General features: G+C 40.4%; 1 long non-coding RNA gene and 1 pseudogene across 3 annotated transcripts; one reads left to right on the forward strand and one right to left on the reverse strand.

Moving 5' to 3' along the window:
• Positions 1-263: 263 nt before the first annotated feature.
• LOC136481573 (uncharacterized) lies at positions 264-3,970 on the reverse strand. Of its 3 annotated transcripts, XR_010764770.1 has the most exons (5): positions 3,200-3,970; positions 1,980-2,291; positions 1,758-1,910; positions 1,536-1,665; positions 264-592 (listed from the first exon to the last, which is right to left on the reverse strand). It is a non-coding gene; the product is annotated as an uncharacterized lncRNA (long non-coding RNA). The 3 variants fall into 3 exon arrangements; XR_010764771.1 differs by having other exon boundaries at positions 1,758-2,291; positions 3,254-3,970; XR_010764769.1 differs by having other exon boundaries at positions 1,758-2,291.
• A 394-nt stretch (positions 3,971-4,364) lies between these two features.
• Positions 4,365-5,145, forward strand: LOC136479494 (auxin-responsive protein SAUR76-like; annotated as a pseudogene).
• Positions 5,146-24,824: the final 19,679 nt, after the last annotated feature.

Here is a 24,824-nt window from a genome sequence, read left to right on the forward strand (position 1 = left end):
TATCGCTAAAAATCTTTAGCAACAGACAGTACTTTTAGCGACATATAGTTTGTTGCCCAGAATATTTATAGCGACAGATAGCATGCTGCTTCTCTTTAGCGACAGATCATCCAGTAACACTCTTTGGTGACTGATAAGTTGATGCTATAAATGCTTTTAGCGATAGATGGTCCAACATGATCAATTAAATGGCTTTAAAAAAATAAAAGGCCATTTGGCATCAATTTAATACAAATGTTCAATACAACATCATTGTGCACGTTTGTCATACAAAATAGATTCATTCATGGCCAAGTCCAAACATTCACAGAGACACATGTAATAAGATTAGCCATTACAAACATAAAACATTGATTCATCGATGATAAGTCCATAGTATCAGGTACCATCACACAACACTATATCCAAAAAAAAGCTTTCAATGGCAAATCACCCACAAACTTGCTACCTAGCACCTAGCAGACCCTGAAAACAAAACCTAACATGCAATCAGTATGATAACATAGAACTAAATTCACAAGTGATGTTGCCTTGTGTGTAAATGACATACAACACCCTGAGAAGAATTTGATGCCATGCTGCTAACCTTCAGCTGCAAAAATACTAGTAATTAGAAATTTTGACAACTGATTACAGACCAAGAAAAAAAATATATGAATTCATATTAGCTCTTGTTATCTCATATATACCACAAGAATCTCTCAGTAGGCAATACTAGTAGTTTGTGTTTCACAGCCTAAGGTTAATGATGTACCTAGCAATTAGAAATAAGATCTACAACTGACAACTAGCATTTGCATAGCCACTTGGCCACAACACCTCTACATTTTTTATAAAAAAGGTATGTCTTTGCATATGTGACCATATCAAAAAAAAAAGTCATGCTTCGGTGTGCAAAGGAGACAAACTTAGCATATAATCATGCTATAATAGAAGTCCTGCCATTATTTCAAGTTCGTGGCCAAGCAAGCAACACAAGTAAAAAGCAGCAGCTGTACATAGAAGGATAAATGTGGAGGCCAAGTGTGATAGAGAAGGAACACAGAAAGACATGAATTAATTCTGTTGATAGAACCCCACAGGTGATTCATCATGTTTATGCTTTGTGTAGGATGGAACAGCCCGCTCCTCTGTGTACGGTGTACCAGAAAGTGTGCCACTACTCAAGTAGTATTTTTGACACATGCTACAACTCTTTGTACGGTGCACCAAAAAGTGTGCCACTACTCAAAGTACTGATTGCATCTTCCACATAGCACCCCTTGAACATTGGACTTTCAGACTGTAATATATTATTTTTCACAAAATCAAATAAACAGTTTTGACACATGCTGCAAACTCAGGTTACATACTAAAATTAAACACATAGAAGACTAATAGCTGCAGCAGCTACTACAAATCAACTTAAATCTTAGTTACTATTGCACATATGCAGTAAAAATTTCAAATGTAGTGACATTGTTTTGAGGCCCAACACTCAAGACAATAGTTGAGCATCAGAAATTTGAGATATCTAAGAAGTCAACTGAGCTTACCTTCGATGTTATTGGCTTACTACTTGCCATTCAAGCAGGGTGTTGACTCCTAAAGACAGTGGTTCACTAGAAGTTTGGAGCATCCCGTGGAGCTTTATGACAAGCCTCATCAGTATTAAAAGCTTATGATCTAAATATAAAATATTGTAAGAAAATCTTAGAACAATAGATAAGGAATGTTATACGAGATATTATTATTCAGATCATAAAAAAGGGGCGTACCTAGTGCAGAGAGCTCCCGCTCTATGCAGGGTCTGGGGAAGGGTGTCAGTGGCAAGCCTTACCCTCGCCTGTGCAATGCGAGAAGACCGTGACTTGAACCCGGGACCTTCCAGTCACAGGCGGTAAGACTCTACTGCTTGCACCAGGCCCGCCCTTCATATTATTATTCAGATCATGACTTGCTAAAAATACATATTAGTATAATTCAGATCAAGGGCGTACCCAGTGCAGAGAGCTCCCGCTCTATGCGGCGTCTGGCAAAGGGTGTCAGTGGCAAGCCTTACCCTAGCCTGTGCAATGCGAGGAGACCGCGACTCGAACCCGGGACCTTCCGGTCATAGATTAGTATAATTCAGATCAAGACTTGCTAAAAATTCATAAGAGAGTTCTGAAGATGAGTTACATCCATTTGTAAAGTCTGATTCTAAGTTACCAAGAGTTGTCCGAATGGCAAACCTCTGTGCTGCTGATGGGCATTCAGTAAATTTAACATATGCCATTTGTTGATTGACTTAGGATTTCTCATCAGGATCCCTGAAAAGGATACATAAATATAAGTGGCTGCTGCTAAATATCCTTGGAACTAATATATGTATGAAGATATCAACCAGTCAATGATTAAAAAAATAGAACAAGTCAATGACAAAAGTGAAGTGATGCTTAGCTACAGTCATGACTCAATCACCAGGGATATAAAGACACTACCACAAAAAAACTAGCTGGACCATCAACTCTCAGCCGAAAAATACAAGTGCAATATGCTAATTTTAGCATTTTAGCTAGTCTGTCTGCTTTTTTTGTGCATGACGTTGGTAAGGTTGGTGAGCTCAAAATTGAATTAATCAACGTCACATATAGAAAAACGGAAAGAGTACTTTAGTAAAAATATATCAGATTGTTCAATAATATACCTGTGGCATAATCTTTACGGTTGAACTATCTAAAAATTGGCAAATTGGTTAAAGCTTGTTTATCTCGGAAACAAATCATCGGCAGTTACTAGTGAAAATGACAAGGAATAGTTACTTGGTTGTAACATGGAATAGTTACTAGTGAAAATCCCTTTACTACAGCATGTGTGTGTGATGAGCAAGTACGACACGTTTAAACTAGCCCAAATTAAATTGTTCACTAACAAGTCAAATTAAAAGCTGTATTGTAGCCAAAAGAACACACAAAGCTACTGATTCCCATCTCAGCTGATTCCAGCCAAAGCTTGAGCCCATTTTTTATATAGCCAAAAGAACACACAAAGTTATGTTGGCCAGTCAAGCAACAAAACCTCATGCATGACAGTAAATTGGTCAAAATACATGTAAATCACTGAAGCTGTTACAAGCATATGAGCACATCCGCGACCTGATACTAGTGCAGATGTATATACTTCATGGCATCTATCATCAAGCATTGAACAGAAGTGACAAAATTGACTGTCTATATACCTACAGCATTGGAAGGCGGAGGCATGGAATCCAGCTGGGAGAAGAAATCAAAACCTATGGCGTTGGCATTGTACTCCTCTGGATCCGTGAATCCTGGGACCCCAAACCCACTCGACGATGACGGATCCATGGCCAGGGCGTGGCAGCGGCACACCAGGGGCGGATCGGAGCTGCCAGGCGTCAGGTGCGGGTTCTGGGGTCGAGGTCGCCCTCCTTGTCTTCTCCCCCGCCGGCAAGCTGTACGAGATGTGGGGCGCGACCTAGCGGCAGCGTGTGAATGTGGTGGCACAGCGAGATGTGGCGGCGGCGGGCGGGGGCTTTGGGGGTGGGCTAGGCGCTGTCGAAGCAGAGGGCCGTGAGCGGGGGGGATTTGGGGTGGGTGGCGCGGGATTTGGGATTCGGGCTCGGTACATCGAAGGCCGTCATCGCCCTTGGCCATGCCTTACGCACGCGAGATCTAGTGTTGTCGTGCGTCCTCCTCGTCGCATCCGGCCGTGTACGCCAAAACCTGCGCCCTCCTCGACGGATCTGGCTGAGTCCGCTGGATCCAGCGCCCTCCTCCACAGAACCGACCATGGCCACTGGATCCCGCGTCCTCGCTCCTCCGCCAGGTCGAGCGGTAGGGCGCCGCTGCTCCCGCAGCCTTACAGGGCTGCGGCCGTGATCTCGCTTCTCGGGGTGGGAGGGGGCGAGCGACGGGGTGTGGATTGTGGACGCGCTCGTGTGCGGTGGAGTTGGAACATTGGAGCGAGAGAGATGGGAGAGAGACCTACTGACCCGGTCGCCGGGACAGGATAGGAAAGGTTAGGGTTTTGAGGTAGATGCGCTTTTATCTTGCCACCCAATGGACCTGCACGAGTGTAAGCCAGGAGACTGCTGGGCCGTGGCCACTACCAGGCCAGGAACGCGAGGGTAAGGACCGCTAAAAATACGTCAGCTTTCTATTTTTTTCAGAACTAATACAGAGTAGCTGACGATTTCGCGTGCATGGCTAGCCTTTTTTTAATATATTTTGCATGGATGGTCAGCCTTTTTTTAACGGAATTTCTAAATAACTCACGGATGATATGATGTCTTGTTTTCTTTCACTTTTGTGTGGTTGAGATTGTTTGTAGGTTCGTGCGATTCTTTTCAGTGATGCCATAGTGTTGGGCGCGTTACGGTTATGGGCTCATTTGTGCGGTTCTACACGCTGGCCGTCGGCGTCGCCACCGTGGTCTGAAACCTCGCCCTCGTCGTGGCCGCCACGAAGCCCGGGTGCGCGGGGCACGCCCCGGTGCTCAGGAGGTGGCACTCGTCCAGCCGCATCGCCCGCACGCCACCGGCCAGCGGCTACGGCCACGATGGCGCCATCGTCTCCGATCCAGCGATGAGCGCGGCGGCGCGTCGTCGTTCCACGGCGCGGACGAGGTGCCCAAGGGCCTGCACCCGGTGTACGTCGGCAAGTCGTGCCACCGTTACCTCATCGCCGAGGAGCTCGTGGGCCACCTGCTGTTCCAGACCCTCATCGACCGCACCGGCCGGCGGCGGAGCGGCGAGCACCGTCGTCGGCTGCAAGGTCGTGCTGTTCTAGCACCTGTGGCTCATGGAGAACGCGGACCCGCAGCCGGAGTCTCTCGACGAGCTCGTCGACTACTACGCGTGCTGACCGCACGCAAAGAGCCTCCGGCCCGCGCCCGGCCGGCCATGCCGTCATAGACTCATCGTCACCGTGTTTTGACGTGGAAAAGTAACATGCGAGGTCCACTTATTTAATTATTTTTCTTATTCGCGTTATCTTGAGTTCGTTTCATTATTTTTTTCTGTTGATTCTTTGCTGTTTGTTACGTGCTGTTTTTTTTTCTGCCAATGATTATTATTTTTTTGTTTTTTCTATTTCTCTGTTGGTTATGTATCATTTTAATATTTTATTCTACTTTTGAGGTGTCAATCTATCATTGGATAAAAATCCGAATGACAAAGGCAACGAAAATCTTCCGGAATATAACTAGTCACTCCCTTTTTTTAATATATTTCACGTGCATGGCCAGCCGGCCTAATAAATAGTACCAGACGATTAGTTGAGTGGTTAGCTCATACGATTTAAGAGCACGAGTGTGAAGGTGTTCGAACCTTCTGTACGCCATTTTTTTTTACGGAGACACTTCTTTTTATGTGTTCGGACGTCGCTCGCTAAAAGTTGCTAGCGAGCTGGATAGAGGTGGGGCATGTGAGCTCAGCGTGGGCCCATTTTCTTTAGCGACTGACAAACAGACGGTATACTTTGCTTTTAGCGACAGACAGTTCAATGTTAAATATCAATATCTATAGCGACAGACAATAAATCGCTAAATGGGGAATTAGCAACAGATGGTCTGTAAGTTATCTTTAGCGATAGATCATCCATCGATAAATATATTTTTTAGCGTTAGATGTCTGACGATGATGCGGTGTTGTGGTGTAGTGGATATATCAATACTATTCAAGTGCGGATTCTTCCCTGTGACAGTTTAAACAAAAAACAATGTAGAGATGATATTCTTAGGACAATTTAATTTGCAGGTTTGTAACACTACGTCAGAATTGTACTTCACTGCCGGTTCAACATACCCCATCACTGTCAGATTTTAAATCGACATAATCATACCAGCAGTGACGAGGGTAAGCTATCACTGTCGGTTCATACAAACCGGCAGTGTTCTTTAACTTCATTGCCGGTTCTTTACACAACCGATAGAGTTCAGTTCCACCAACACAGCCGGTTTATAAGACCACCCAGTAGAATTCATTTCCACCAACATTGTTGGTTTGTGTGTTGAACCGGCAGTGTTATCGTACGAATCACTGCCAGTTTGTGACAAGAACCGACAGTGATGGCTAAGCCAACGCTGCCGGTTTGTGGCTCCAGCTAGCAGTGCCATCACTGTCGGTTTGTTGCTAACCGGCAGTGATGTTTACGACAAAACTGTCGGTTTTCTGCTAACTGACAGTGATGTCACGTTCGCATTTTATTGTTTTATAATTTATTTTAATTTATATACGCTACTTAGACGATAGATCCATCAATATTAAACATTACAAATGTTACGGTTACAGTTCAAATGTTCTTATCAAGATCTCGATCCCTCAAAATAAAAAAGAAATGTTCTCGAACTTCACAGATTGTGCAATGCTTCTCGGACTTCTTATAATAATCTAGCGAGCCGCTCTGGGCCATACTGGTGCTTGAACTTCACGGATTATGTAATGGAAAATACTCCATGTTTTTTCTAATACCTCGGCTAAGATGAATTTTGCCAAATCGATTGCAGCGCGACGATCTCCATGTCTAACAGCCTTTCGTGGTTATATTTCTTACGCTGTCGTTCAAAAAGATGATATCCAAAGAGGAATTAGTAAATCATTTTGTTGAATGATTAACAGACATAAATGAAATGGGGATTATACATACCAACTTATCGGCTTCTTTCTATTTCCCGCCGATGTAGCGAAATATTGCCCACATTACATAAAACCCGCATTAATTCATTGTTTCCCGCTGGCTGTTTTAGGTACTTTCCCTCTATTTCGACAACCTTGAATGGGACCTGCGTCCCACCGATATGTCTTCTTCGGACACTGAGCAACATTAAAAGGAGAAACATTAGAAAGCCGTATGTGTGATTAGAAAATAATATGTTATTAGGATTGCTTACTAATTTAGCACCACCAGTGCATCCAGATGATGAAATGATTTTTTCTTCGAGTCCCACACCTTGATCATATTTTTGGCAAGATTAACACAAATGAAGACAAAATGGTGGCTGCAATCACAGAATCATAATTATCAAATAATCTTAACGAAAAAAGAAGCATAAAATTAAAAGCCGAAAACACATACTCGCAGTTGTAGGCTAGAAGTATGTGTGTTTTGTTCTTCATCTTGAATTCATCAAAAACAGCAAACCAATCTCTATTTTAGGTCTTCCACGTCACATCCATGGAGGCCTAGACATGTCTTCTCATTAACTCGCAAGGGGTCCAAGAAGCCTATATTATCTTATTTGCTTTTTAGAATGCAAAATTTTGCTATACACCTACATAAAATCATGGGAAGTGCTCAAAAGCTAACAATTTGTGTCCCGAGAGAGTAGTTAATTGTAATATCATGTGTGTAGGGTACTTACATAGTCCACAACGTCAACATTTGTGTATCGAGAGAGCGTTTCTGGTATAGCTGGAACAAGCACTTCCACTCGACATCGAATTTCTCTTCTTTAGGATAATTAAAAACATGTGGCGAACGGATAATAACCTCAAAACCAAAGTCCTCCATCTCTGTTGTTTGAGCCATGTAATATTCATGCAACTGGCACATATATGTTGTCAAATTTTTATACTCATGATCGGGAACCAAAAGATTGCCCCTTTCATACTTCATTGCCGGTGTTGACGTCCCGTGTACATCATAATAGATGGTCGCAGCCTCTTCCATGGTTAATTCAGGGTTGTCTTCGACGAACTTCTGTATCTTCCTTAAATCTTCATTGTGTATTTTATCGGCTCGTGTTGTAGCATACTGATTCTGTGTTTGCCTTTTGAATTCGGACTTCAACAAAAATGGAGGCAGTGAGGCACAGAGATTGAAGAAACTAATACAATCTTCCTTCGAGATGTGTGCTGTAAATTTTTCTTCCATCAAGTTTGTAACGCTGCCACTAAACGGCCTTTTTCTTTTTTGTTGGTCCACTTTGGGAGCATTAGCGACCAAATCCAAGGACCTTTTCTGCGATTGTGAGGATGCCTTTGATCTTGTTTTGGGATGAGGTGGAGGAGGAGGATGACGATGAGAATTCTGTTTTCTCAGGGCTGATCAAGATGGAGGAGGAGGATGCTTCTCTTTTCTCGGGGCTGACGAAGATGGAGTCAAACGAGGAGGAATAGAAGGAGACCTCTATCTTCTCGGGGGTGATGGCAAGGGATGAGGAGGGGAGTGATCTCTGTTGGGAGATGGTGAGTGATCATTGTGGGTGGGCGAAGACTCGCAATCGTCCTCATCATCAGAGGACAATTGGTGGTCAAGCTCGCCAGGCCACTTGAGAGCCCTTGTTATGACCAAGTTTTGGCCTATCTTCCGCTACGGGGTACTCAATGTGTATCTTGTTATACTTCTTATCAAGTATTTTATCAATGGTGACACGAGCATACCCCTGTGGAATTGGGCGGCCATTAATGGTCCCATCTCCCGTAGGCCAGGCCTGGCCAAGCGCCGCCTTGTCCTTCGTCCATTCCTGATGGATGTACAACTTGACATTGACTGGTTCCGTGATGCCGTCCACCGAATGAGGCACATTCGCATCTTCTTCATTGAGCGGGGTCGATCTGCAGCTACTGCGACCCCTAAACTGTGGGCTAAAAGCAGTAGGAGTAGGGTTTTATGGTACTCCTAACCCCTTGGACAGCAAAATTTGCTGGACTCGTGCTTCAACAGTTGCCTTAATCCGTGCGTCCATTTATTCTTCCATCTCTTTTAGTCACCTCAAATACTCTGCCTCCTGATACGCTCTACCCCTCGAGCGGCTCTAGTAAGTGTTAGATTCTTGGGGGAATGCTAGTTTCCAAGGAACAACACTGGTTCCTCTAGTGCGAACAGGGTGCTCCTTGGTTCTGAGTGCTTAGGTGAGCATGTCTTTCTCCCTATTAGAAGTGCGAGTCCCTTGCTTCACCTCCTCAGTTACCTGGGACATCCTCTAGATGAGTTCTCTCATGGGTTGATTTGTGGAGCTAAAGCTCCCATCCTCTATGTGGCATACATTCCTACCGATCTTGGATCCCAATCGGCGGTCTCAACCTGAACGCCTTCCTTAGCAAGGTGATCCATCTTTTCAAGTTCTGCTTCAAATTCTGGCATCTTTTTGGCGTAGCCACGAGAGCCGAGATGATGAGGATTCATCGCTTTCTAAGAGTTCTCCTTATTCTTCTTGCTCAGTTCTAAGTACTCCTCGGATAACCTGTATTTCTTGAAATCCTTCCATAAGTCCTTCTGCTTGCTAAACTGTCCACCATCAAAATCTGGCTCTTTATTTTGGAGGACAAAATTCTTGTACAATGTCCCCTTGAAATTCTTGAAGCATGTCCCCATGATTTCTTTTGCTTTTTTCTTGACTAATTCCTTGTCATACTCCATTGGGAAAGTGAAATACTCTGGGATCTTGATATTCGATATGTAAACCTTCTCACTTTTAGGAACCCTCCATGAGTCATCATCTTTCCCAATCCACTTCCTGTACCTAATCAGGATGAAGTCCCTAACAAGTAACCCTAGGATAATCTTGTATTTGGTCAAAGCTATAGGCGGTGAGAGTGGATCCCCGAATTCATTGAACTCAGTAATGTGCCAGTGTGCATTCCTATCAATAGGAATTTTTTACATGCCTCGCTTGGATCTGGCCTTCTTGCTACCTGAACCCTCTGGCTCCTTGGTCGATGGAAGCTCTTGGTAGAGACACCAAGTAAGCTATGACCCTCTCAATTGATTAGCATGTGTGGCTACATAGTCACATGATACCAAAGTTACCTAGCCATCTTGGTCATTTTGACCCAGATCGAGCAGGCCGAACGGGGTCCATGGCTGCTCGTTCTCACGGTCCTAATTGACACCATGACTGTTTGTCGAATCATGCGGCTCTCCCGTCCCAGCGATATCAGCCGCTTCTTATTGCCAATCTATTCTTCATCGATGGGGTAACAGGTGATGATGAGTCATGGCTATGACATGATCGTGGTTAGTTTTGGCTGTGGACAACTACTAATAGCGTATGTTCATATATATATATAATATGCTTAATGCAAAGTCTAATAATAAGTCCACATACAACAAAGTCAAATAATAGCACATGTTCACCTAGAACAAATTCATTGTTTGATTGACCACATACAATAAATTCCACCTACTATTCTATGAAACTAAGCCTACATCAACTTCCAAATAAGAAAAGCAATGACCATAGCCATAAATAAAAGCATGACATCTTTCCAAGACCAAGAAGCAATTCTCCTAATCTTCACATCTCCGGTGGGTGGCTTCTCTTCAATCTCCAGTGCCAGCGGATGGCCATGGTTTGCATTCATTGGACCATAGTAGGCTGGTTGCCCATGGTTTGCAAGGTGGGCTGGATGACTATAGTAGGCTCTCAAAGCTTTAGCTTCTATGTTGTACTTTTTGTGCAAATTACTAGGGTAGCGATTGACTTGAGCATAGCAATCTTCCCAGGTTTGATAAATCCCCATGACCAACATGCACTACATACCATGCCATGGTTGCTTATACATTTAAGTAAATTAGGCATGTGGTAAGTGGTAATGGTAACTCACTGAACAAGAGTTATTATTCAAGTTATATGGCCAAACTAAATCTATTTAATGTTCTTTATCCTTGACATGATAAAAATTTACCTCAATAATGGGACTATTTATTATTTGGAGATCAATGTGGTTTAGTAATCATACTTTCTAGCATGCAGCATCATATGTCATTGGTTAATAGTTAGCAACAGGGGTGCTCATGTGAATTTCTCAAGTAAGCAAGCATACTTTACATTGGACAGGCATGGACACCCTAGCCTATAACAAACAAAACATTGAAGTAGGTTGCTAGGAATGCAAATAAAAGCATGTTACTCATCCTCCAAGCAATCCAGGTTACATTTCAAATGAAAATTTTGCAGGGCTGCAAAGTCTATTTTACTAAATCACATAATGCACATAAAATACTCACTTTGCAGTCATTGATCATGAGAGAATGTAAAATAGCTTATTTTGTGCATTGCTTTGCTAGTATTGCCTGTCGCTACTGCAATAGTTGAGAGATGCTTTTCGGGAATGAAGATTGTCAAAACAACTTTGTCTAATTGCATGGGTGATCAGCACTTGAGTCATAGACTTATTTGTTATCTAGAGAAAGAAGAAATGAAGAAAGTGACCAATGAGGCTGTGGTTCGATGTTTCATGACAATTGAAGGAAAAGGGCATAAATATGATCTCTGATAGGTAATGCAATGTATCTACTATTAATGGAAAATTCTATAGTTTATTTGCTAAATAACTGACCTATCTGTTTTCTTTCCTTTTAGGCTAGTGGGATCTTCATCATGGTCTCCTAGATCACATATTTTGCTAAATGTTGCATGTTTTGTTCATGAATTTGGGATTCTATCAATGATGACTACACTAAAGTGATTAATGTTGCCTTGTTTTTGTTAAATGGTGAGTGTTCTGTTTGGACCAAAATCTCATCTCTATTGCTAGAAGTCAAATTTGATATTAAAATATGGTAGTTGCACATTAGTTATGCTATTTTTTATTGAACATCATACCGGTTAGTGTAGTTATGAATTAAGTGGTGCACCCCCAATCATTTTGCTCTAGCTTCACCCCTGACTAGCAGTACATGAATAGCCAAGAAACATAATCACATACTGTCACTTAATGTAGACATAAGTCAACTTTTTTCTTCTTAGAAGTGAATTGGTAAAAATGTGTTACACAAATGTTCCCCCAAAATAAGTATTACTGGATTCAAGTAAGCAGCAACACCTCTACTGATTCACAGCAACACCTATACTGATTCAAGTAAGCAACAACACCGTGGGACATTTCATCAGACACATAGCGGGCAGTGAGCCACGCACTTACCGTGGGGGTGAGAAAGCAGCTGTCCACGCGCTCTTGAAGGCCTCGGTGGTGGGAGTGCAGGCGTGGAGGAGGAGGGTCATGGCCGGTGTTGTGGACGAGGAACGAGGGCACGGACGGTGCGAGGCTCTAGCTTGGGGGGTGGACGGCATGGCGGGGGGTGGTACTCTGGCGTGGGGTGGTGCTTCGGCGTGGGGCGATAGACAGCGTGGGGGCGGTGCTCCGGCATGGATTGGTGCTCTGGCGGCGCGGGGGGAGGGGTTGGCGCGGGGTTGAAATGAATTTGGATAATTTCAACCCGCGCCTCTTTTATAACAGTAGCTCATGACTGCCGGTTCTAGTTGTAAACGAACAGTGATGGGGTACATCACTGCTAGGTCATTCCCCAAACCGGCAGTGATGTGGTATAGCAGTTAGGTGTTAAGTTAGGTGTTAAGTAGGATAACTTTTTATTTTTTTGAACTCCTCCTACTAGCTCAATGGTTAAGACCCCTGAACTTAGCCCCCGAGACCCGTGTTCGAGTCCTAGGTGGCCCAAATTTTTTTGTTCTACTTTATAAATTATTAATTTACTTCGAGAAATAGCTCATCACTGCCGGTTCTGATTATAAACCGATAGTGATGGGGGTATATCACTGCCGAGTCATTCTCTAAACCAGTAGTGAAGTGGTGTAGCAGTTAGGTGTTGAATAGTATAACTTTTAGTTTTCTTTTGAACTCCTCCTACTAGCACAACAGTTAAGACCCCTCAACTTAGCCTCCGAGACCCGTGTTCGAATTCCAGGCGGCTCAAATTTTTTTGTTCTATTTTATAATTTATTAAGCGGCCTAAAGGTTGAAAGGAAAAAATAAATAACCCTTGGCACACATCCTATACTAGCGCAGCGGTTAAGTCTCTGAACTCTACAGCCTGAGACCCGAGCTCAAACCCGAGGGCTGGCACAATTTTTTTTAATTTTTATATATCGCTGCCGGTTTTCAAAATAAACCAATAGTGATAACCAGCATCACTGTCGGTTTATTATCATCAATGCTGATTTTTTGAAACCGATAGTGATGTTTATATATATTAAAAAATTTCTTTTATATACTAAATAAATAGAAGCATAGGTATTCCTATGTCGAAATGGCTTCAAATTTTTTTGGCAAGCATGTACACCAAAATTAAGACCCCACACAGGATCTTAGATTTTTCTGATCAGTTTTTTTATTTATTATATTTTTCTATGTGCTGAATGAGATAAAAGAGGGTGAATTTCATCTTGGACCCAATAGATTTTTTCATCCACCTCCACAAAATTCTTATCCCTATGGCACATTAGAGCCTGTATAAAAGTTTGGCACCATTCCAGATATTTTCGTGGGTAGACTCAGTTCAACCTAAAATTAATCGGTGTCGTCGCACGGAAATTCAATTAAACCTCAAAAAGTAGCAAACCATCTCTGGAAAATCCCAAACTTGGTATTTCCTTCACATGTGGCACGTGGAAGCCTAAGAAAAAGTTTAAGATGAATATGACACTAGAATGCCTATGAACCACAGAAACCTTGATAACCTATGTGTATAGTCATGGTTTGATGAAAAGGCACGTGTACCTCTGTGAAGCATGTATACTCTGCGTATATCAAAATGACTTGAAATTTTTTTGGCAAGCATATACACCCAAATTAAGACCCAACATAGGATCTAAGGTTTTTCTTATCAGCTTTTTATTTATTATATTTTTCTCTATGCCGAATGAGACAAAAAAGGTGAATTTCATCTTGGACCCAATAGATTTTGTCATCCGCCTCCACAAAATCCTTATCCCTTGGGCACATTAGAGCCTATGTAAAAGTTTGGCACTATTATGGATCTTTTCGTGGGTATACTCAGTTCAACCTATAATTAAACGGTGTCGTCGCGCGGAAATTCAATTAAACCTCAGAAAGTAGCAAACCATCTCCGAAAAATCCCAAACTTGATGTTTCCTTCACACGTGGCATGTGCGAGCCTAAGAAAAAGTTTGAGACAAATACGACATTGGAATACCTATGAACCAGAGAAACCTTGATAACCTACATGTATAGTCATGGTTCAATGAAAAGGCACATGTACCCCTACGAAGCCTGTATACTCCGCCAATATCTAAATGGCTTGAAATTTTTTTGCAAGCATGTACACCCAAATTAAGACCCCACATAGGATCTGAGGTTTTTTCGATTAGTTTTTTTATTTATTATATTTTTCTCTGTGCCAAATGAGACAAAAGAGGGTGAATTTCAACTTGGACCCAATAGATTTTGTCATCCACCTCCATAAAATTCTTATCCCCCAGGCACATTAGAGCCTATGTAAAAGTTTGGCACCATTCTGGATCTTTTCGTGGGTAGACTCAGTTCAACCTATAATTAAATATTGTCGTCGCGCGGAAATTCAATTAAACCTCAGAAAGTAGCAAACCATTTTCAAAAAATCCCAAACTTGGTGTTTCCATCACACGTGGCACGTGAAAGCCTAAGAAAAAGTTTGAGACAAATACGACACCGGAATGCCTATGAACGACAAAAACCTTGATAACCTATGTGTATAGTCATGGTTCGATGAAAAGGCTCATGTACCTCTGTGAAGCATGTATACTCCGCATATATCGAAATAGCTTGATTTTTTTGCCAAGCATGTACACCCAAATTAAGACCCCACATAGGATCTAAGGTTTTTCTAATCAGTTTTTTATTTATTATATTTTTCTCTGTACCAAATGAGATAAAAGAGGGTGAATTTCATCTTGGACCCAATAGATTTTGTCATCCACCTCCACAAAATTCTTATCCCTTGGGCATATTAGAGCTTGTGTAAAAGTTTGGCACCATTTTGGATCTTTTTATGGGTAGACTCAGTTCAACCTATAATTAAACGATGTCGTAGGGTGGAAATTCAACTAAACCTCAATAAGTAGCAAACCATCTCCGAAAAATCCCAAACTTAGGGTTTCCTTCACACATGGCACGTGCAAGCCTAAGAAAAAGTTTGAGACAAATACGACACCGGAATGCCTATGAACCACATAATCCTTGATAACCTATGTGTATAGTTATGGTTCGATGAAAAGCCACATGTACCTCTGTGAAGCATGTATATTCCGCCTATGTTGGAATGGCTTGAAATTTTTTTGGCAAGCATGTACACCCAAATTAAGACCCCACATAGGATCTGAAATTTTTCTAATTAGTTTTTTTATTTATTATATTTTTTCTATGTCGAATGAGACAAAAGAGGGTGAATTTCATCTTCGACCCAATAGATTTTGTTATCCACCTCCACAAAATTCTTATCCCTCGAGCACATTAGAGCTTGTGTAAAATCTTGGCACTATTCTAGATCTTTTCATGTGCAGACTCAGTTCAACCTATAATTAAACGGTGTCGACCCGCGAAAATCCAATTAAACCTCAGAAAGTAGCAAACCATCTCTAGTAAATCACAAACTTGGTGTTTCCTTTACACGCGGCACGTGCAAGCCTAAGAAAAAGTTTGAGATGAATACGACACCAAAATGCCTATGAACCATAGAAACCTTGATAACCTATGTGTATAGTCGTGGTTCGATGAAAAGGCACATGTACCTCTATGAGGCATGTATACTCCACCTACATCTAAATTGTTTGAAATTTTTTTGGCAAGCATATACACCCAAATTAAGACCTCACAAAGGATCTGAGGTTTTTCTAATTTGTTTTTTTATTTATTATATTTTTCTCTGTGCCAAATGAGACAAAAGAGGGTGAATTTCATCTTGGACCTAATAGATTTTGTCATCCACCTCCATAAAATTCTTATCCCTCGGGCACATTAGAGCCTGTGTAAAAGTTTAGCACCATTCTAGATCTTTTCGTGGGTAGACTTAGTTTAACCTATAATTAAACGGTGTCATCGCGTGAAAATTCAATTAAACCTCAGAAAGTAGCAAACCATCTCTGGAAAATCCCAAACTTGGTGTTTCGTTCACACGTGGCACGTGGAAGCCTAAGAAAAAGTTTGAGATGAATACGACAATGGAATGCCTATGAACCACAGAAACCTTGATAACCTATGTAGTCATGGTTCGATGAAAAGGCACATGTACCTTTGTGAAGCATTTATACTCAGCGTATATTGAAATGGCTTGAAATTTTTTAGGCAAGCATGTACACCCAAATTAAGACCCCACACAGGATCTGAGGTTTTTCTAATCAATTGTTTTATTTATTATATTTTTCCCTTTGCTGAATGAGACAAAAAGCGTGAATTTCATCTTGGACCCTATAGATTTTGTCATCCACCTCCACAAAATTCTTATCCCTCGTGCACATTAGAGCCTGTGTAAAAGTTAGGCACCATTCTAAATCTTTTCGTGTGTAGACTCAGTTCAACCTATAATTAAGTGGTGTCGTCACGTGCAAATTGAATTAAACCTTAGAAAGTAGCAAATCATATCCGAAAAATCCCAAACCTGGTGTTTACTTCACACGTGGCATGTGCAAGCCTAAGAAAAAGTTTCAGACGAAAACGACACCAGAATGCCTATGAACCAAAGAAACCTTGATAACATATGTGTATAGTCATGGTTTGATGAAAAGGCACATGTACCTCTGTAAAGCATATATACTCTACCTATATCTAAATGGCTTGAAATTTTTTTGGCAAGCATGTACACCCAAATTAAGACCCCACACAAGATCTGAGGTTTTTTTTATCAAATTTTTTTTATTATATTTTTCTTTGTGCCAAATGAGACAAAAGAGGGTAAATTTCATCTTGGACCCAATAGATTTTGTCATCCACCTCCACAAAATTCTTATCCCTTGAGCACATTAGAGCCTGTGTAAAAGTTTGGCACTATTATGGATCTTTTCATGGGTAGACTCAGTTCAACCTATAATTAAAGGTGTCGTCGTGCGGAAATTTAATTAAACCTTAGAAAGTAGCAAACCATCTCCAGAAAATCCCAAACTTGGTGTTTTCTTCACACGTGGCACGTGGAAGCCTAAGAAAGAGTGTGAGATGAATATGACACCGGAATGTCTATGAACCACAGAAACCTTGATAACCTATGTGTATAGTCATGGTTCAATGAAAAGGCACATGTACCCCTACGAAGCATGTATACTCCGCCAATATCTAAATGGCTTGAAAATTTTTTGGCAAGCATGTACACCCAAAGTAAGACCCCACACAGGATCTGAGGTTTTTCTGATTAGTTTTTTTATTTATTAAATTTTTCTCTGTGCCAATTGAGACAAAAGAGGGAGAATTTCAACTTGGACCCAATAGATTTTGTCATCCACCTCCACAAAATTCTTATCCCCCGGGCACATTAGAGCTTGTGTAAAAGTTTGGCACCATTCTGGATCTTTTCGTGGGTAGACTCAGTTCAACCTATAATTAAATATTGTCGTCGCGCGGAAATTCAATTAAACCTCAAAAAGTAGCAAAGTATCTCCAAAAAATCCCAAACTTGGTGTTTCCATCACACGTGGCACGTGAAAGCCTAAGAAAAAGTTTGAGACAAATAAGACACCGGAATGCCTATGAACAATAAAAACCTTGATAACCTATGTGTATAGTCATGGTTCGATGAAAAGGCTCATGTACCTCTATGAAGCATGTATACTCCACGTATATTGAAATAGCTTGATTTTTTTTGCCAAGCATGTACACCCAAATTAAGACCCCACATAGGATCTAAGGTTTTTCTGATCAGTTTTTTTATTTATAATATTTTTTCTGTACCGAATGAAACAAAAGAGGGTGAATTTCATCTTGGACCCAACAGATTTTGTCATCCACCTCCACAAAATTCGTATCCCTAGGGCACATTAGAGCTTGTGTAAAAGTTTGGCACCATTTTGGATCTTTTCATGGGTAGACTCAGTTCAACCTATAATTAAATGATGTCGTAGGGCGGAAATTCAATTAAACCTCAAAAAGTAGCAAACCATCTCCGAAAAATCCCAAACTTAGGGTTTCCTTCACATGTGGCACGCGCAAGCCTAAGAAAAAGTTTGAGACAAATATGACACCGGAATGCCGATGAACCACAGAAACCTTGATAACTTATGTGTATAGTTATGGTTCGATGAAAAAACACATGTACCTCTGTGAAGCATGTATATTCCGCCTATATTGGAATGGCTTGAAATTTTTTTGGCAAGCATGTACACCCAAACTAAGACCCCACATAGGATCTGAGGTTTTTCTGATCAGTTTTTTTATTTATTATATATTTTTCTATGTCGAATGAGACAAAAGAGGGTGAATTTCATCTTGGACCCATCAGATTTTGGTATCCAGCTCCACAAAATTCTTATTCCTCGGGCACATTAGAGCTTGTGTAAAAGTTTGGCACCATTCAAGATCTTTTCGTGGGTAGACTCAGTTCAACATATAATTAAAAGGTGTCGTCGCGTGGAAATTCAATTAAACCTCAGAAACTAGCAAACCATCTCTGAAAAATAGCAAACTTGGTGTTTTCTTCACACATGGCACGTGCAAGCCTAAGAAAAAGTTTGAGATAAATACAACACCGGAATGCCTATGAACCATAGAAACCTTTACCTATGTGTATAGTCATGATTCGATAAAAAGGCACATGTACCTCTGTGAAACATGTATACTCCGCCTATATCGAAATGGCTTGAAATTTTTTTGCCAAGCATGTGCACCCAAATTAAGACCCCACACAGGATCTGAGGTTTTTCTGATTAGTTTATTTATTTATTATATTTTTCTCTGTGCCGAATGAGACAAAAGAGGGTGAATTTCATCTTGGACCCAATAGATTTTGTCATCCACCTCCACAAAATTCTTATACCTTGGGCTCATTAGAGCCTGTGTAAAAGTTTGGCACCATTATGAATCTTTTCGTGGGTAGACTCAGTTCAACCTATAATTAAAGGTGTCGTCTCACATAAATTTAATTAAACCTCATAAAGTAGCAAACCATCTCCGAGAAATCCCAAACTTGGTGTTTCCTTCACACATGGCACGTGGAAGCCTAAGAAAAAGTTTGAGACGATTACGACACCGAAATGTTAATGAACCACAGAAACCTTGATAACAAATGTGTACAGTCATGGTTTAATGAAAAGGCACATGTACCTCTGTGAAGCATGTATACTCCGCCTATATCAAAATGGCTTGAAATTTTTTTGGCAAGCATGTACACCCAAACTAAGACCCCACATAGGATCTGAGGTTTTTCTTTTCAGTTTTTTTATTTATTATATTTTTCTCTATGCCAAAGGAGACAAAAATGGTTGAATTTCATCTTGGACCCAACAGATTTTGTCACCACCTCCACAAAATTCTTATCCCTCGGGCACAATAGAGCCTATGTAAAAGTTTGACACTATTCCGGATCTTTTCGTGGGTAGACTCAGTTCAACCTATAATTAAAAGGTGTCGTCGTGCGAAAATTTAATTAAATCTCAGAAACTAGCAAACCATCTCTGAAAAATCCCAAACTTGGTGTTTCCTTCACACATGGCACGTGAAAGCCTAAGAAAAAGTTTGAGACAAATACGACATCGAAATGCCTATGAACCACAGAAACCTTGATAACCTATGTGTATAGTCATGGTTCGACGAAAAGGCACATGTACCTCTGTGAAGCACATATACTCCGCCTATATTGAAATGGCTTGAATTTTTTTTGGCAAGCATGTACACCCAAATTAAGACCCCACACAAGATTTGAGGTTTTTCTGATTAGTTTTTTTTATTTATTATATTTTTCTCTATGCCGAATGAGACAAAAGAGGGTGAATTTATTCTTGGACCCAATAGATTTTGTCATCCACCTCCACAAAAATCTTATCCCTAGGGCACATTAGAGCCTGTGTAAATGTTTGGCACCATTCTAGATCTTTTCGTGGGTAGACTCAGTTCAACCTATAATTAAACGGTGTCGTCACGTGAAAATTCAATTAATCCTCAGAAAGTAGCAAACCATCTCCAGAAAATCCTAAACTTGGTGTTTCCTTCACACGTGGCACGTGGAATCCTAAGAAAAAGCGTGAGATGAATACGACACCGAAATTCCTATGAACCATAGAAACCTTGATAACCTATGTGTGTAGTCATGGTTCTATGAAAAGGCATATGTACCTCTTTGAAGTATGTATACTCCGCCTATATCAAAATGGCTTGAAATTTATTTGGCAAGTACACCCAAATTAAGAACCCACATAGGATCTGAGGTTTTTCTGATAAGTTTTATTATTTATTATATTTTTCTCTATACCAAATGAGACAAAAGATGGTGAATTTCATCTTAGACCCAACAGATTTTGTCATCCACCTCCACAAAATTCTTGTCCCTAGCGCATATTAGAGCTTGTGTAAAAGTTTAGCACAATTCCAGATCTTTTCGTGGGTAGACTGAGTTCAACCTATAATAAAACGGTGTCGTCGCATGGAGATTCAATTAAACCTCAGAAAGTAGCAAACCATCTCCAAAAAATCCCAAACCTAGACTTTCCTTCACATGTGGCACGTGCAAGCCTAAGAAAAAGTTTGAGATGAATACAATACCGAAATGCCTATGAACCACAGAAACCTTGATAACCTATGTGTATAGTCAAGGTTCGATGAAAAGACACATGTACCTCTGTGAAGCATGTATACTCTGCCTATATCAAAATGGCTTGAATTTTTTTTGGCAAGAATGTACACCCAAATTAAGACACCGCACAGGATCTAAGGTTTTTCTGATTAGTTTTTTTATTTATTATATTTTTCTTTGTGCTGAATGAGACAAAAGAGGGTGAATTTTATCTTGGACCCAATAGATTTTGTCATCCACCTCCACAAAATTCTTACCCTCAGGCACATTAGAGCCTGTGTAAAAGTTTGGCACCATTTTAGATCTTTTCGTGGGTAGACTCAGTTCAACTTATAATTAAACGGTGTGGTCGCGCGGAAGTTCAATTAAACCTTAGAGAGTAGCAAACCATCTCTGGGAAATCCCAAACATGGTGTTTCCTTCACACGTGGCACGTGGAAGCCTAAGAAAAAGTGTGAGACGAATACGACACTGGAATGCCTATGAACCACAGAAACCTTGATAACCTATGTGTATAATCATGGTTCGATGAAAGGGCATATGTACCTCTATGAAGCCTGTATACTCCACCTATATCGAAATGGCTTGAATTTTTTTGGTAAGCTTGTACAGCCAAATTAAGACCCCACACAAGATCTGAGGTTTTTCTGATTAATTTTTTTATTATATTTTTCTCTGTGTCGAATGAGAAAAGGACGGTGAATTTCATCTTGGACCCAATAGATTTTGTCATCCACCTCCAACAAATTATTATCCCTCAGGCACATTAGAGCCTGTGTAAAAGTTTGGCACCATTCCGGATTTTTGTGTGGGTAGACTCAGTTCAACCTATAATAAAATGGTGTTGTCGTGCGAAAATTCAATTAAACCCCAGAAAGTAGCAAACCATCTCTAGAAAATCCCAAATTTGGTGTTTCCTTCACACGCGGCATGTGGAAGCCTAAGAAAAAGTGTGAGATGAATACGACATCGGAATGCCTATGAACCACAGAAACCTTGATAACTTATGTGTATAGTCATGGTTCGATGAGAAGGCATATGTACCTCTATGAAGCATGTATAGTCCGCGTATATCAAAATGGCTTGAATTTTTTTGGCAAGCATGTACACCCAAATTAAGACCCCACATAGGATCTAAGGTTTCTTTTATCAGTTTTTTTATTTATTATATTTTTCTCTATTCTGAATGAGATAAAAAGGGTGAATTTCATCTTGGACCCAATAGATTTTGTCATCCACCTACACAAAATTTTTATCCCAAGGGCACATTAGAGCCTGTGTAAAAGTTTGGCACCATTCTGGATCTTTTTATGGGTAGACTCAGTTCAACCTATAATTAAAGTTATCGTCGCGCGGAAATTCAATTAAACCTCAAAAAGTAGCAAACTATCTCCAGAAAATCCCAAACTTGGTGTTTCCTTCACACATGGCACGTGCAAGCCTAAGAAAAAGTTTAAGACAAATACGACACTGGAATGCCTATGAACCATAGAAACCTTGATAACCTATGTGTATAGTCATGGTTTGATGAAAAGGCACATGTAGCTCTGTGAAGCTTGTATACTCCGTGTATTTTGAAATGACTTGAAATTTTTTTGGCAAGCATGTACACCCAAATTAAGACCCCACACTGGATTTGAGGTTTTTCTGATTAGTTTTTCTATTTATTATATTTTTCTCTATGCCAAATGAGACAAAAGATGGTGAATTTCATCTTGGACCCAATAGATTTTGTCATCCACCTCCATAAAATTTTTATCCCTCAGGTACATTAGAGCCTATGTAAAAGTTTGGCACCATTCTAGATCTTTTCGTGGGTAGACTCAGTTCAACCTATAATTAAATGGTGTCGTCGCACGAAAATTCAATTAAACCTCACAAAGTAGCAAACCATCTTCGGAAAATCCCTAACAAGGTGTTTCCTTCACATGTGGCGCGTGGAAGCCCAAGAAAAAGTGTAAGATGAATATGGCACTAGAATTCCTATGAACCAAAGAAACCTTGATAACCTATGTGTATAGTCATGGTTCTATAAAAAGGCACATGTACCTCAGTGAAGCATGTATACTTCGCCTATATCGAAATGGCTTGATATTTTTTTTGGCAAGCATGTACACCCAAATTAAGACCCCACATAGGATCTGAGGTTTTTCTAATCAGTTTTTAATTTATTATATTTTTCTCTGTGCTGAATGAGATAAAAGATGGTGAATTTCATCTTGGACCCAATAGATTTTGTCATCCACCTCTACAAAATTCTTGTCCATCGGGCACATTAAAGCCTGTGTAAAAGTTTAGCACCATTCTAAATCTTTTCATGGGTAGACTCAGTTCAACCTATAATTAAACGGTGTCGTCGCCCAGAAATTCAATTAAACCTTATAAACTAGCAAACCATCTTCGAAAAATCCCAAACATGGTGTTTCCTTCACACGTGGCACGTGCAAGCCTAAGAAAAAGTTTTAGATAAATACAACACCGGAATGCCAATGAACCAAAGAAACCTTGATAACCTATGTGTATAGTCAAGGTTCGATGAAAAGGCACATGTACCTCTGTGAAACATGTATACTCCGTCCATATCGAAATAGCTTGAATTTTTTTTGGCAAGCATGTACACCCAAATTAAGACCCCACATAGGATCTAAGGTTTTTCTGATGAGTTTTTTTATTTATTATATTTTTTTGTGTGCCGAATGAGACAAAAGAGGGTGAATTTCATGTTGGACCCAATAGATTGTGTCATCCACCTACACAAAATTCTTACCCTAGGGCACATTAGAGCCTGTGTAAAAGTTTGGCAACATTCTAGATCTTTTTGTGGGTAGACTCAGTTCAACCTATAATTAAATGGTGTCGTCGCGCGAAAATTCAATTAAACCTCAGAAAGTAGCAAACCATCTCCGGAAAATCCCAAACTTGATGTTTCCTTCACACGTGGCACGTGCAATCCTAAGAAAAAAGTTTGAGATGAATACGACATCGAAATGCCTATGAACCACAGAAACCTTGATGACCTATGTGTATAGTCATGGTTCGACGAAAAGGCACATGTACCTCTGTGAAACATGTATACTCCGGCTATATCAAAATAGGTTGAAATTTTTTTGGCAAGCATGTACACCCAAATTAAGACCCCACATAGGATCCGAGGTTTTTCTGATCAGTTTTTTTATTTATTATATTTTTCTTTATGCCGAATGAGATAAAAGAAGGTGAATTTCATCTTGCAACTAATAGATTTTGTCATCCACCTCCACAAAATTCTTATCCCTAGGACACATTAGAGCCTATGTAAAAGTTTGACACCATTTTGGATCTTTTCGTGGGAAGACTCAGTTCAACCTAAAATTAAACGATGTCGTCGCGCGAAAATTATATTAAACCTCAAAAAGTAGAAACCATCTACAGGAAAATCCCAAACTTGGTGTTTCCTTCACACATGGCACGTGCAAGCCTAAGAAAAAGTTTGAGATGAATACGATACCGAAATGCCTATGAACCACATAAACCTTGATAACCTATGTGTATAGTCATGATTCGATGAAAAGGCACATGTAACTCTGTGAAACATGTATACTCCGCCTATATCAAAATGGCTTGAAATTTTTTTGGCAAGCACGTACACCCAAATTAAGACCCCACACAGGATCTAAGGTTTTTCTGATTAGTTTATTTATTTATTATATTTTTCTCTATGCCGAATGAGATAAAAGAGGGTGAATTTCATCTTGGACCCAAAAGATTTTGTCATCCACCTCCACAAAATTCTTATCCCTAGGACACATTAGAGCCTATGTTAAAGTTTGACACCGTTCTGGATCTTTTTGTCGGTAGACTCAGTTCAACCTATAATAAAACGGTGTCGTCGCGGGGAAATTCAATTAAACCTTAGAAAGTAGCAAACCATCTCCGGAAAATCCCAAACTTGGTGTTTCCTTCACACATAGCATGTGCAAGCCTAAGAAAAAGTTTGAGATGAATACGACATCGAAATGCCTATGAACCATAGAAACCTTGATAACCTATGTGTATAGTCATGGTTCGACGAAAAGGCACATGTACCTCTATGAAGCATATATGCCCCGCCTATATCGAAATAGCTTGAAATTTTTTTGGCAAGCATGTACACCCAAATTAAGGCCCCACACAGGATCCAAGGTTTTTCTGATCAATTTTTTATTTATTATATGTTTCTCTATGCCGAATGAGACAAAAGGGGGTGAATTTCATCTTGGAACTAATAGATTTTGTTATCCACCACCACAAAATTCTTATCCCTAGGGCGCATTAGAGTTTATGTAAAAGTTTGGCACCATTTTGGATCTTTCCGTGGAAAGACTCAGTTCAACCTATAATTAAACGGTGTCATTGCGCTCAAATTCAATTAAA

Source organism: Miscanthus floridulus, chromosome 9 (genome assembly GCF_019320115.1).
Source record: "Miscanthus floridulus cultivar M001 chromosome 9, ASM1932011v1, whole genome shotgun sequence".
Lineage (NCBI taxonomy): Eukaryota > Viridiplantae > Streptophyta > Magnoliopsida > Poales > Poaceae > Miscanthus > Miscanthus floridulus.